This window comes from Gopherus flavomarginatus, chromosome 20 (genome assembly GCF_025201925.1).
Source record: "Gopherus flavomarginatus isolate rGopFla2 chromosome 20, rGopFla2.mat.asm, whole genome shotgun sequence".
NCBI classification, from domain to species: Eukaryota; Metazoa; Chordata; order Testudines; family Testudinidae; genus Gopherus; species Gopherus flavomarginatus.
Genome location: NC_066636.1, coordinates 11,396,615 through 11,410,210, shown reverse-complemented (window position 1 = coordinate 11,410,210; position 13,596 = coordinate 11,396,615).

Sequence of the window (13,596 nt, the reverse complement as noted above, 5' to 3'; positions counted from 1 at the left end):
TGCTGTTGTGTTGGGTGATAACAGGCCCTGGAGAGGCTGGCGAAATCTCCAGCAAAGCAGTGTGAGAAGGGCCAGCCCAGCGTGAGGGTTAGAGGACACAGCAGTTCCCAGAAGCTCCACTAACTGCCTCCTGGGGGTGACAACCCATCACGCCCTACACTACACAAGTCTCAGCAGGTTTGTCACATGCTGTCCCCTCCCTTTCTCCACCCGAGATATTTCCTGCTTCCCACCACCTCTAGCAATTCCCACCCTCTTATGCATTTACTGCTCCTCAACCTCCAAGCAGAGCCCGCCACCCTGATAATCTCTTACCTGAGCCAGCTCCATTGCAGCCATTTCCTTGCCCCTGGGAGGACGAGATGATCTGCAGCGAAACATGGATGTTATTCTCTGGCCTGCCGGGGTGAAAAGGGCAAGGTGTGAGAATTCAGACTAGGCTTTTGTCCATTCCCCAAGCCGATTCCCCCCAGCTTTTCCCCTGCTAATGCACATTCTAGGTTCTAGCACACTGTGAAGCACAGAGTGACCTTATTCCAGTACAGGCCTAGCCCCCTCCCACCAGGGTGTAACCCTCTGACACATGGGGAAACCCTCCCAGTAACAGTTTCTCTCTTACACATATCAAGTTTGCGGACAACACCAAGCTGGGAGGGGTTGTAAGTGCTTTGGAGGATTGGATTAAAATTCAAAATGATCTGGACAAACGGGAGAAATGATCTGAAGTAAATAGGATCAAATTCAGTAGAGACAAGTGCAAAGTACTCCACGTTGGAAGGAACAATCGGAGGCCAGAGAAGAGCAGAAACAAAGGAGTCACTTTGGGGGATTCTCCCTGTCATTGTCCCCAAGGCAGCTGTCTCAGGTTTACAAAGGTGTTTCATGTTCCAGCCTTTGTACAGTCTCTCCTGGGAGTGCCCCTTTCATGGACTGGGCCTAGTTTTAGTTTTTGGTAGTTAACAAGCTTGGTTTATTGTTCATCTAACCAGTATGTGTGGATTGAAGTGTGTTGGAAACTCTGTTTGGGATAACAAGCTGGTGCATGTCATTTTCCGCTGATGAAATGACAGACTTCATATGAGCTTGGGTCGTTCAGTAGCGTGCTGGACAGTGCAAGATGCACATTTCTGGGGGAAAGTTGGGCACTTGAGAATTTGCTGGTTTTCTCCTGAGGTGTAATTCATGAGTGGCTGTCTAGCAGCACTCAATACTGTGTAGCTGGGAGTGAGTTACATGCTGGAGACTGTGTGTTAATTGGCCAAGAGGGGCTGTTCTCGCGGGAAAACAGTGGAAAAGGCACCCCATGCTGGAGGACTGAGGTACAGCTATTTAACAGTCCAGATTGTACTCTGGGTAACATCACAGACACTCATTATGACAGAGCCTCTTACAACACAAAGAAAATAAATCCATGTCCCAGAAATCAAAGACTCCAGACAGAGGGCAAGTGTCCCTGGCACTGCTTCTTGCTGACAGAGAGGTTCAGAGACAGTGCGAGAATCCTGGGGAAGCTGGGAACAGGAAGCATGGGCTGGCGGGGTTCGGTGGAGAAAGGGAACAGGAAGGGCAGGGATATTACTGAATCCAGGATCTTAGCAGTACTAGATGACAGGAGAGCACATAGTGCAGCCCATTGGAAAAAACAATCCCAACTATACGTACAAAATGATGGGGTCTAAATTAGTTGTTTCCACTCAAGAGAGTGATCTTGGAGTCACTGTGGATAGTTCTCTGAAAACATCCACTCAATGTGCAGCAGCAGTGAAAAAAAGTGAACAATGTAGGAAATAATTAAGAAAGTGATAGATATGACAGAATATCTCATAGATCATATTTGCAAAAACAGCAAATAAATCCATGATACACCCACATCTTGAATACTGCATGCACATGTCACCCCATCTCAAGAATAGAAATATTGGAATTGGAAAAGGTTCAGAAAAGGGCAACAAAAATGATTAGGGGTATGGGACAGTTATGCCAGACCTAACCCCCAGTTTCACTTGAGCAAACAGGAGATATTTGACACTGTGCAATACGGCTCCTGTGCTCTGTTCCCAAAGTGTTCTGCAGCAGAGGAGGGTCTCTGGTATTATGTGTGTCACTGGCCTATTGGGGTGATGCTGAAACAGGACAGGGTACAGATGGCATTGTGGGAGTGGCGTGAACCTTCACTCTTCATTTCCCCTTCCAAGAACAGAAGGGACAGGAACCCTTACCCAGCGAGGTCACAGTCTCATAGTTCTCCTGCATGACATCCCAGTAGAGGGCTCTCTGAGGGGTCCAGCAGAGCCCACTCTTCCCTGGTGAAATACATAGCCATCTCCTTGAAGGTCACCAGCCCCTGAAAGAGTAAGAGTCCAACACTAAGGACTTGCTGCCCCACTCACAGCCCCACTATTTGTGGCAGAGAAGAGTGAATCAAATGGAAGCTCTGGGTGGATCATAGTCAGGAGAGTCCCACCTCGACCTGGCTCAGAGTATCCAGCAAATGCCAGGGTGAGGGGATGAAGAGAGAGCCCCTTATCTCTCCCAGCATATCCATCACCCCCCTACTAGCCACTGACTGATACAGGAGATGGAGCCCCTAGCAGGGTCCAGGGAGAGCTCGCTGGTAGGATGCCCAACACCCTCCTCATTGTGAGGAGTGGGATATGAAGGGAGAGGCAGCTCCAATAAGCCTGACTCATGGGTGTCCCCTTTATATCTCACAGCAGCTGATGGTTAATGAGGTCAGGCTCCAGCACTAGGAGTCTGGTCAGTTTGACTAGCTCCATGTAGGTGGGTTATTTTCTCTCTTCACAAATTAGGGCATTTCCACCTCCAAACCTCCTGGGTCTGTTCCTAGAATCTAGGCCACTTAGTAAATAACTCCCAGCAGGTCTGCCACACCCTGGCCTCCTCCTTTCCCCACGCTGTGAATTTCCTGCCCCGCTCCAACCTCCAAACCAGACTCTGCAAACCTTCCCACCTCTGGTGTATTTGCTCTCCCTTTCCTCCAGCAGGAACCCACCAGCAACCCCCCGATAATCTCTACCTGGACTGACTCCACTGCAGCCATTTCTCTTCCCTGTCCCACGCCAGGCTGGGATGAGCTGGAGCAAAACATTCTGCAGCCTGTCTGGGGGAGAAGGGCAGTTGTGGGCGTTTCAGAACCGGTTTTAGTTAATTTCACATCACAATTCCCCCAGGCCCTTTCCCTGCAGACAGACACCCTAGATTCTGTCATGCTGGGAAATGCTCAATCTGTTTATTACAATTTAGACCTGGCTCCTCCTGCCAGGCTAAGTCCACAGACACATTTTTAACCTCCCTTCTCTCTCCCCTCACCCCTTCTCTGAACACAAGGCTAGAAAAGAGCAGAACCAAAGGAGTCACTGTGGGGGATTCCCTCAGACACTGACCCCACGGCAGCCACACCCCAGCAGGGGGAATATGGAGTCAGGAACTGGCTTTTGCTCTGTCTGATCCTTGTTTTGTTCTGGAAAGTGGTTCTACCCCAGGATGCAGCAATACATGTGTCTGGGTGGACTAGAGAGCTGGATATCTCTCCCCCACCTTCATTTCTCCCACTGCCCCTTTCAGTCTCTCCTTCCCCTGTCCTCTCTCCCTGCCCCTCTGGCTGGGACAGTCCCATTCCTGGGGGCTTTGCTCTCCCATGGCTGGATTTCCTCCTGGCAACCGCTAATGGGAGGAGAAATGAGGTGGTGTTGTTTGTGCAGAGTCACTTTCTTGCCAGACCCTAGGACATTCCCTGAGGTCTTTCAGTTACCTGGAGACTCTGGCTCAGAATTTAGTAGTAACAGGGCCCAGGACTGCCCTAGGGGGCTAGGACCAGCTGCAGAAAGTCACCCCTGGGCCGGGCAGAGAAGAAGCTTTAATTAAGGTCACTTCCCAGCACAGAGCCCCACTGGGGGAGCAGCAGCTGCCAAGCCTGGTCTCCCAGATCACAATGGAGGCTGCAGCATCTGACCCAGGAAGCTGAACCCCAATATCCTGAGCAGAGAGGGACGGAGTGTATGAGCAGCTTCCCTCCTTTAGCTCTCTGGGGAGAGCAGCTAATGGGAGCCCCTCCTCACAGGGAGAATGGCTGATCTCATTTGACCCACTGTCCATCTGGAATCACTCCTTGTCTTTCCATACAGTGACTCTGGATTAACAACGGTCTCAATGACACCGGATTTCAGAAAGAATGAGTTCAGAACGCTGTGGAAAAGACCATCGTGTGGCAGTGCTGACTCCCTTCCCACCTCCCTCACCCCCGCAGATCTAGGACAAGGACTGGGGGCAAAAATTTTCCAAACGGAACCGAAAGTTCCTGCAGTTTTCAAAAGAGGAGAAAAGTAAATTCTGTGAATTCACACTAACAGTGTTTGCTAAGTGGACAGAAAGTTATCACAGTGACAGGGCACGTGACTGGGGAATGGACTTGGTGACCTGTTGACTAGGAGCCAGGACTCTGGTACAAGTTGACCAGAGAGAAGGATCATGGTTAGCAGCAGCCCCCAGACACCCCCTAGTACCCAGAGCCCAGACCCCCCAGCCAGGGGCCCCAGACACCCCCCAGCCAGGATCCCATCAGATATTCCCTGGGACGCAGCCCCCAGAGTCCCTGGCCAGGGACCCCAGATACCCCTCAAAGCCCCACCGGCCAGAGAACCCCCACCACACCATGATTGCCAGGTTGGGAATCCCAAAGGGTTCCCCCCCCACCAAGAGCCCCCAGCAGCCAGGGACCCCCTCAAGGGACCCCCCCCCCACTGGGAACTCAGTCCCTCACTGCCTGCCTAGGAACTTCCCCACCCTCCAGAACGATCTACCCTGACATTTGCCTGGGACCCCCCTCCTCTGCCAAGTGTGACCCCCTGATGCTTTACAGTGCGACCCATCACTCTGCTTCCCTGGCATGCCCTCACCTAGTGCCAGGGATCCCCTCCCCCAGCTCTGTGCACTGGGCATGGCAACAAAACCAGGAACCAGCGGGGGAAGCACAGACAGAGCCCCTGGCACAGAACCAGGCTCCCTCTAACCCTCTGTCCCGCCTCCCCAAGAGACACCCACCCCCACTGTTCTGCAGCCACCAGGCCCCCAGCGATACCCATCTCCAGGACCCATAGCCTCAGGGATGGGCACATCAGAACCACCACCCCCGAAAACCCCAAACCTCCACAACCCACCAACCTGACTAGGGTACCCCCTGCCCAGCCACCCAGAGGCCTCCCCCTACCACAATGCCCCTTCAGCTGCAATCTCCCCACACAGACACCCTCCCTGCCCCTGCAAGTGTTACCTCACAGAGTGTGAGAAGTGGCTAGAAAGTTAACACCACCTCCTGCTGGCCAGTCACACAGGCAGAGGGAGCCTGGGGAGTGCTTCTTTAACAGGAGAATGGAAGGCCTGGAGGGCAAGAAAGATCCACGGGCTGTCACTAGCAAATAATGGCCACCATGGATCCACCCCAGAGGCGGCTGCATCTTAGCACATTGGGAAACAACCCATCATATTCAATTAGAAATAAAACAACTAGAGAGAAGTGGGGCAAATGTTTGGGGTATTTTATATCAATCTTTGACACACGCAGAGAGAACCCTGTCACAAACGACATTTGATAACATGAGAGAAAACCACCAAGATCGGAGGGGATTTGATGTTGCTATTAAATAACTAGTGGAAAAGGGGGACTGTTGGACTGGATTTTATATGACTGTCCAATACATAAACAGAATGTGATGGTCCCCGCCGGCCACGGGGCAACCATTCACGTGAGCAGCTCAGAGCCCTTTGAGGAGCTGATTTAAGGGCGGGGGGGAGCTGGAAGACTCCCTGGACAATGGAAGGGGGCCGCAGGGGAATTGGGAAATGGGGTCTGGGCAGTCTCCATGGGGGATGTGCTCCTCCCTTCCCTTCCCTTCCCTGCCAGAGAACGGGAACCTCATCCCATCCCACTCCAGTGGGAGCCATGTTCTGGGGAATGACCCAGGGCAACAATTTCCCACCCAAACAAGGACAAATCGCTGCAGATAAAATGGGTGGGAAAATCCACCCCCCACCGGAGTGATTTTAAATTGACCTTTGAGAAGTATGGAGAGAAAAGGGAAAATCAGAGGCAATTAGAGAGCTGATCATTGGGGGGAGGAGGAGAATCTCCCTGGATTTTATAGCCACGTGTGATAATGAGAGAGAAAAGGGGAAATCTTGAGAGAATGTGTGTGTGGGAGGAAGTGGCAAAAACAGGGACAGGATCCAGTTAACTCACCTCCCTCCCATTCGGGAATGTCCTGGCTGCACAGAGACAGATCTACCCTCCCCACCCCAGCGACCTCCCCCCCCTGCAACTCCGGCTTCTTCTCCCCCCTCGACACCTCCGCCCTCACACCAAAGGGGTGGGGGCTTTGCCAGCGCCTCCCCCTGAGCTCAACTCCTGCTCCTCCCCCCAGCCCGGATTGTGCCCTTTAGCCCCCCACGAACCCTGCCTCCAGCTGCCTGATCCACCCCCCCCCTCCCATCAATTTCCTGCTCTGCGCCCGCGCCCCCCCCCCGGTCCCTGTTACTTCCCCGCCCCGCTCCAGCCCCGCCCCCAGCGCCCGGCGGAACGTTACGGCTGGTCCTGGCAGGGGGAAGGGCAGCGGCTTCAGCGGCTGTTACTGGGGATGCGCTGTGCCCGGGAGTAGCACATTGCTATGGGGAGGGATTTAATACACCGGCCCCCCCCCCCGCCGGGCCCGGGGTCCGCCCCTCCCCCACACACGACGGCCGGGGGGGCGGATCCTCCTGCTGCTCCACTGGGGCCGAGGTGCCTTCAAGGCTTCTCCCAAGCTCCCTGGGGCAGAGTCACTTTCCTGCCCCCCAGCGCCTCTCATTCCCCGGGGGCTCCGGGTCACAATGTCCCACCGCCCTTCCCCCGCCTGCTAGCTCCCGGCTTCTCCCCTCCCGCCCCCGCCAGCCAAACCAAGGGGAACCCCCGGGCCCCAGTCTCTGTCCCCACCTGGATCCCAGCGGGGCCGGGGGCAGATCCTGGCTGCAGCTGACAACAGCGGCTCCGCTCTGGCTCGGGCAGCTCCAGCGCTGCTGGCAGCACGTGGAGAACCAGGAAGCAGCTGTTCAGCCCGGGCTCCGCGTCACAATGTGCCAGAGCCCCGCCCCCAGGAGCTGTCCTGCCCCTGAGCTGAGCCAGAGCCCCGCCCCCAGGAGCTGCTCCGCCCCCGCTCTGTGCTGGAGCCCCGCCCCCAGGAGCTGTCCCGCCCCTGCTCTTTGCTGGAGCCCCGCCCCGAGGAGCTGCCCTGCCACCGAGCTGAGCTAGAGCCCCGCCCCCAGGAGCTGTCCGCACCTGGGATGTGTCAGAGCCCCGCCCCCTGAAATTTCCCCATGTTGGGTCTCTGACCTTTGTTCTCCTGCCGCCTTCTTCCCAGCACCCCCTGCTCCTTCCTGTGTCTGCAAACACCCCCCCTCCCCCGGGGCCGGCTGCAGTGCTCGCTGAGGCTGACTCCAGTGGCTGAAGTTGCCTCCATTTCTGCTTCACCTGGAGGGGGAGAGACAAAGAGAGGAGATGGTCCCAGGGTGTGAAACCAGAATCAGGGGGCAAGGAAAGAAGGACTGTTTGGAAAGGTGGGGGTTTTTTTTGGGGGGGGGGTGAGCCAGAGGGATTCAGAAGAAGTTGGGCAGCAGAGGCTCAGGGAAATTGAGGGGAACCTCCTGGGTGTCTCAGTGTTGCCCAGGGTTTGTACAGCACCTTGCATAATATGGGGTCTGATCTCAGTCATGGTCTGTGCAGCACCTGGGAGCCCTGATGTCTGTTTCCTGATCACAGGCTCTGGGAATGGAGAGAGGGAAACCTCAGCACCTGAAGGTTAATGCAGCCCTGTGTGCAACCCCTGCTAGGGTGATCCGACAGCAAAATGTGAAAAATTGGGATGGGGGTGGGGTTAATAGGCACCTATATAAGAAAAGACCCAAAAATCGGGACATCTAGTCATGCTAGTCCCTGCTGTTCTCATAAGGGGTCGGCTTAGAGAGGGTTTGGCTACACTTGCAGCTGTCCAGCGCTGGGAGTTAAAGCTGTCTTCCTACAGCTGTTTAGGGAAAGCGCTGCAGTGTGGACACACTGACAGCTACCAGCACTCTGTCATGGCCACATTTGCAGCGCTGTTGGGAGTGGTGAATTATGGGCAGCTATCCCAGCATTCAAGTGGCTGCAATGTGCTTTTCAAAAGAGGAGGGTGGGGGTGGAGCGTGGGGGAGACAGAGCGAGTGGATTTTTGGAGCTGACACTGTGTCAGCTCCCTGCCTGGCAAGTTCAAGCCTCCTCCCCCACCCCTCTCTCATTCACTAAATGCAAATAGCCGCCTTTGTTCTTTTCCTCACAGACCAGATAAGCCACTGATCCAAAACAGACGCTCTCCCCCGTGCCCACCCGGCTGCTTCTCTCCTCAAGCAAACACCAGCTGTGGGTGTTCCAAAGGGATCCCCCTGCCTCTGCTCATTCACTGCAAACAGTAACTGTGTTTGGTTTTTAGATAAGCAGCTCCGGGAGCCTTGAGCTCACAACAAAACAAACAGAGGCATCACACCAAAACAAAGAGCGTTATCTCTACTTAAAAGCATTATGGGAAGGTTCCGGAGGTCAGTGACAGCGTAGTAAGATTAATCACTGTTTACACTGGCACCCCAGCGCTGCATCACCAGCTCTGTTCTCTTTATTCCTCTCGTCGAGGTGGAGCACATGCAGCACTGTAGCCAGGGAGATACAGTGCTGTATGTGCCTTGCCAGTGTGGACGGGGAGTAAGTTACAGCGCTGTAAAGCCACCACCTGCACTGTAACTCTCCAGTGTAGCCAAGGCCTGAGTTGTAGTAATAATAGCAGCCAAGAATCCGGTGGCACCTTCTACACTAACAGACGTATTGGAGCATGAGCTGTCGTGGGTGAATACCCACTTTGTCAGATGCAACAATAGTTCCCTATGGGCTAGTGGTCAGGATTCCTGGTTTTCACCCCGGTGGCCTGGGTTCAACTTCTGGTGTGGGAAGAGTGCAGAGCTTTTGCCCAGAGTGGAGGCAGGAAATGAAAGGAACAGGAAGGGATCCTGCCAGCAGTGGAGTTAGACAGTGTAGGGAGGGGACCCCAGAAGTGGGGGTGGAGCAGTGGTTTGAGGGGAGATGAGGGAAGGATCCCAGCAGTGCGGGAAGTTGACAACCTGGAGAGCACAGGCCTGGAATGGGGACCTGGAAGAGTGAATGTGTCCCTCTAAACCCATCAACTGCAGACTAGGCAGGCTTGGAAGAATTGTGTATTTGTTGGTAAATGTCAATTTCTGTGTAAACACACAACCCAATGGCAAAATATTTCCATCAATAATCATCAAAATTGACAGATGGGCAAAGTAAGAAACATGCTGCTTGAGAACTTATCATGTTGTAGGAGCAGCAGTGATCTGTATGCTCTGTATAACCTGTATGCTCAAAAGGTCTGTTAAACTCCCCCAGCTTGTGTCCTTTCCCGCTTTGAATGCCTGTGAAGTGGCTTTCCCACTCTCCTTTGTACCTCCAGTGAATGCCCTTCACCCGGCCCATCTGGCCAGTGGTTCGCTGTGTTACATTCTATTGCACCTCAGGGAGACTGATCTTCATCGCACCGTCCATCGCTGCGCTGTGGGACACTTACCTTAAAGGATCCTGACATCTCCACTGCCAGGCCTGTCCTGGGAGCGTGAGTATCAGTGTGACACCCTCCCCCAACCCTTCTTTTGAGCTTAGCTATCAAGCTAATAAATGTGCTGCTTTCTGCCAGACTCTGGGGGGGAGGGACATTATTAGTCCTCTCTAAGCTTACTAAGTGACCCAATTTTGGGTAACACAAGCAACATTGTTTGATCTGTTATTGTACCAAAGGGGGAGATGGTTGTCTATAAAGGAGGGTGAAGACTAAATGCTTCTGATGAGAATGGGATTTGAACCCATGCAGGCAGAGCATAATGGGGTAGTAGTCCATCACCTTAACCACTCGGTCACCTCATTTGAGCTGTGAAAAAATGGACAGGAGGAGAAATCTAAGGCCGGCAGAGATAGGGACACTAAGGAGTTTTTAAATACTAAGCGAAAGCAGGGTCTGAATGAGCTCCCCACTCTCGCCTAGTGAGGAGCTGGGGAAAGACTTCCGGAACAGACCGTGTTTGCATAGACACACCTACTCTGCCTAGCTATGCAGCATGATAGGGCCGCTTCCCCAAAATGACCAGTTTGGGATGGTCTTGGGTTACAAATGACTTTAGGATTGAGTGGAATGAAATGTATTCTCCTTCCTGTATGAGTGAAGGGCAGCAGAACATACCTAGTCCGTCCTGATGGAGGGGTAGGTGAGTGAGGAATAGCTTTTATTGGACTGTAGAGAAGTGATTGAGGACGTCACCCTAAACCAGTGGTCCCCAAACATTTCACATTGTGCCCTCTTAGCCATGGCTGTGCCCCTCGGAAGCCACGGTTCCAAGAACCGGGGCTGGGAGGAGTGGGGCTGTTGCTTGCTGGGGGTGAGGGGTGCGGACAGGGGTAAGGGGGTCGACGCCGGGCTGGGAGCCAGAGTCTCAGGCTGAGGGTGGGGTTGGGGAAGAGCTGTGGCAGAGTGGTGCTCCCTCCCTGCCCTCTAATGTGGGCTGGCTCAGGTCCTGAGGTGCCCCCATGAATGTTCCTCTGGTGTCCCCTAGGAGTCGCCACCCCACATTATGGGGACCACTGAACCCTACTCGCTAAGCCGGGCTAGTGATGCCAAACCCCCGGGAAAGGGAGAACAAGTGTGGGGGCCCCAGCACCAGAACCATGCCCCTACCTTCTGTCTGTGGCTCTACCCCCCTTCCACCCATGGCCCCATCCACTGTCACTTCTGTTCCACCCCTTCCCCCACCAGCCCCACCCTATCACTCCTTTACCCCTGCCCCGCTGTGGCCCTGAGACCAGAGAAGCTCTGTGCCCCTGCTGCAGCCCCCGGCTGTAGCAGGGAGTGGGAGCTCCTCCAGCCCTGGGGCTGACATAGGGGGAGACTTTTCCAGGGGGACCTAACTTGGCCAGGGCCCCTGATCATGGGCCCCACTGTCCCCTTGGCAGTGCAAGGTTTGGGGAGGCTGAGCCCCCTTGTCATAAACAGATAGCTAAGGGTTAATGTTCTTTACCTATAAAGGGGTAACACCGTAACCTAAAACCCCTGACCAGAGGACCAATCATGGAAACAAGACTTTTTCAAATCTGGGTGGAGGGAAGTTTGTGTGTGTGAGTTCTTTGTTCTTTGTCTTGTGTCTGTGGCGTCTCGGCTATGAGAGTGATTTTTCTATCTCCTGCCTTTCTAATCTTCTGTTTCCAAGTTGTAAGTACAAAGATAATAAGACAATAAGTTTATATTGTTTTTTTTGTATTTACATGTGTGTAGTTGCTGGAATGTTTAAATTGTATTCTTTTTGGATAAGGCTGTTTATTCATTTTTTTCTTTTAAGCAAATAACCCTGTATTTGTCACCTTAATACAGAGAGATCATTTTTATGTCCTTTTCTTTCTTTTTATATAAAGCTTTCTTTTTAAGACCTGTTGGATTTCTTTCTTTAGTGGGGACTCCAGGGAATTGAGTCTGCAGCTCACCAGGGAATTGGTGGGAGGAAGAAGTCAGGGGGAAAATCTCGTTGTGTTAGATTTACTAGCCTGACTTTGCATACCCTCTGGGTAAGGGGGAAGAGAGATTAGCTATCTTGGTACTTCTATTCCAGGACTGGAAACAGGGAGGGGGGAGTCCCTCTGTTTAGATTCACGGAGCTTGCTTCTGTATATCTCTCCAGGAACCCAGGGAGGGAACACCTGGAGGGGAGGAGGGGGAAGGAAATGGTTTATTCCCCTTTGTTGTGAGACTCAAGGCATCTGAGTCTGGGGGTCCCCCGGGGAAGGTTTTTGGGGAGACCACAGCGAGCCAGGCACTGTATAAATCCCTGGCTGGTGGCAGCTTTTACCAGGTCCAAGCTGGTAACTAAGCTTGGAGGTTTTTCATGCTAACACCCACATTTTGGACGCTAAGGTCCAAATCTGGGAAAAAATGTTATGACACCCCTCCCCCCTGAGCCTCCATTACGAGCCGCCCAGGCTACCACTGCTCAGTGTGTGGCCAGTCTCTGTGTTTTCTGCTGCTCGTTCTTGGGAGCCTGGCGGCCTTAGGGGGTGGTGCCCCCCGATAGCCGCCCAGGGCTCCAGGGGTCAAAGGGCAACCGTGTGGCAGTGCAAAGGTGCTCACTGCTCTCCCCTGCCCCAATGCTCCTCCATGGGTCCATAGAGATTTGAGGGGAGTAAGGAGCAACCCTATGTGCTCCATGCGTCCTGGTCACTTTTCCCACTTGGGCTGTGCTGTGAGGGGAGCATCAGAAGCTGCTGCTCTCTGCCCTCCCGCTATGCAGCCCGGCTGAGGAAAGTGACCTGGATGCTGGGAGCTCGGATGATCTCACTTCTTGCCCCCACATCCCACAGCCCCTAAGGGGTGCCCAGATGAGCAGCGTTCTAGGGAGGAGTGGGTGGCAGCAATGCCAGCTGCTCCATGCACACAGGTCAGTCTCCCCATTGGGTGCAGGAGGGGGTGCAAGGGTTTCTGTGATGCCTATCCTATCAATATCGTCACTCAATACCAGGCACTCAAATTCACCAGTCTTAGTACTTAGACGTTTAGCGTTTGTATTTAAGCACTTCTAAAATGTGTCCCATTTTAGCTGTCTGCTATTACATGATGTAATTGAGGGAGACTCTTTCATTTCACTGTTTCTCATCAGAACCTACCTGTACATTATCATCTTCCATCCTCTCCACTTTACTAGGCTATAGAGAATCCCTGTGAATAGTTCCTCTCCTACCGGATGTCTCTGTCTGAACCCTGTGCTCCTCAGCGCCTGTCGGCTTTCCCCAGCTCTGAGGCTGTGTCTACACCGCACACCTTACCACGGTGCAGCTGTGCCACTCTAACCATGCCATTGTAAGGTGCGCTGTGTGGCCGTCCTTATCGCTGAGAGAGAGCTTCTCCGGCAACAAAGCCAAACTACCTCCAATGAGGGGAAGGAGCTTTGTCACCGGGAGCACAGCTCCACCTATGATGCGCTGTTCACACTGCCGCTTTTCATGGCTCAAATTTTGGCATTCGGGGAGTGTTTTTTCTCACCGCAGAGAGACAAAATTTTTTAGCAACAAAAGCCGAAATTAAAAAAAACTCCTCTGCAACCTGTTTAATTTTACTTTATACAACCTTTATACTGCCTCCAGTTCTGGTATCCTCATTTGAAAAAGATGTTGTGAAATTGGAGCTTAGGGCAGCAAGAGCACCAAATGTTCTGAGGGCTGGAGAAAAATGCCTTCCAGTGAGCTATTGAAAGAGCTCAACCTGTTTAGCTTATCAAAAGAAGATTGAAAGGTGATTTCATTGAAATGTTGAAGGGCCTTAATGGAGAGAAAAGATTGGGTATTTACGGGCTCTTGAATGGAGCAGAGAAAGCATAACGAGACCCAATGGCTGGAAAGTGAAAGAGACAAATTCATATTACAACTGAGGCACAATAGTCAACAGCGAGGATGATTCACCACAGGAGCAAGCC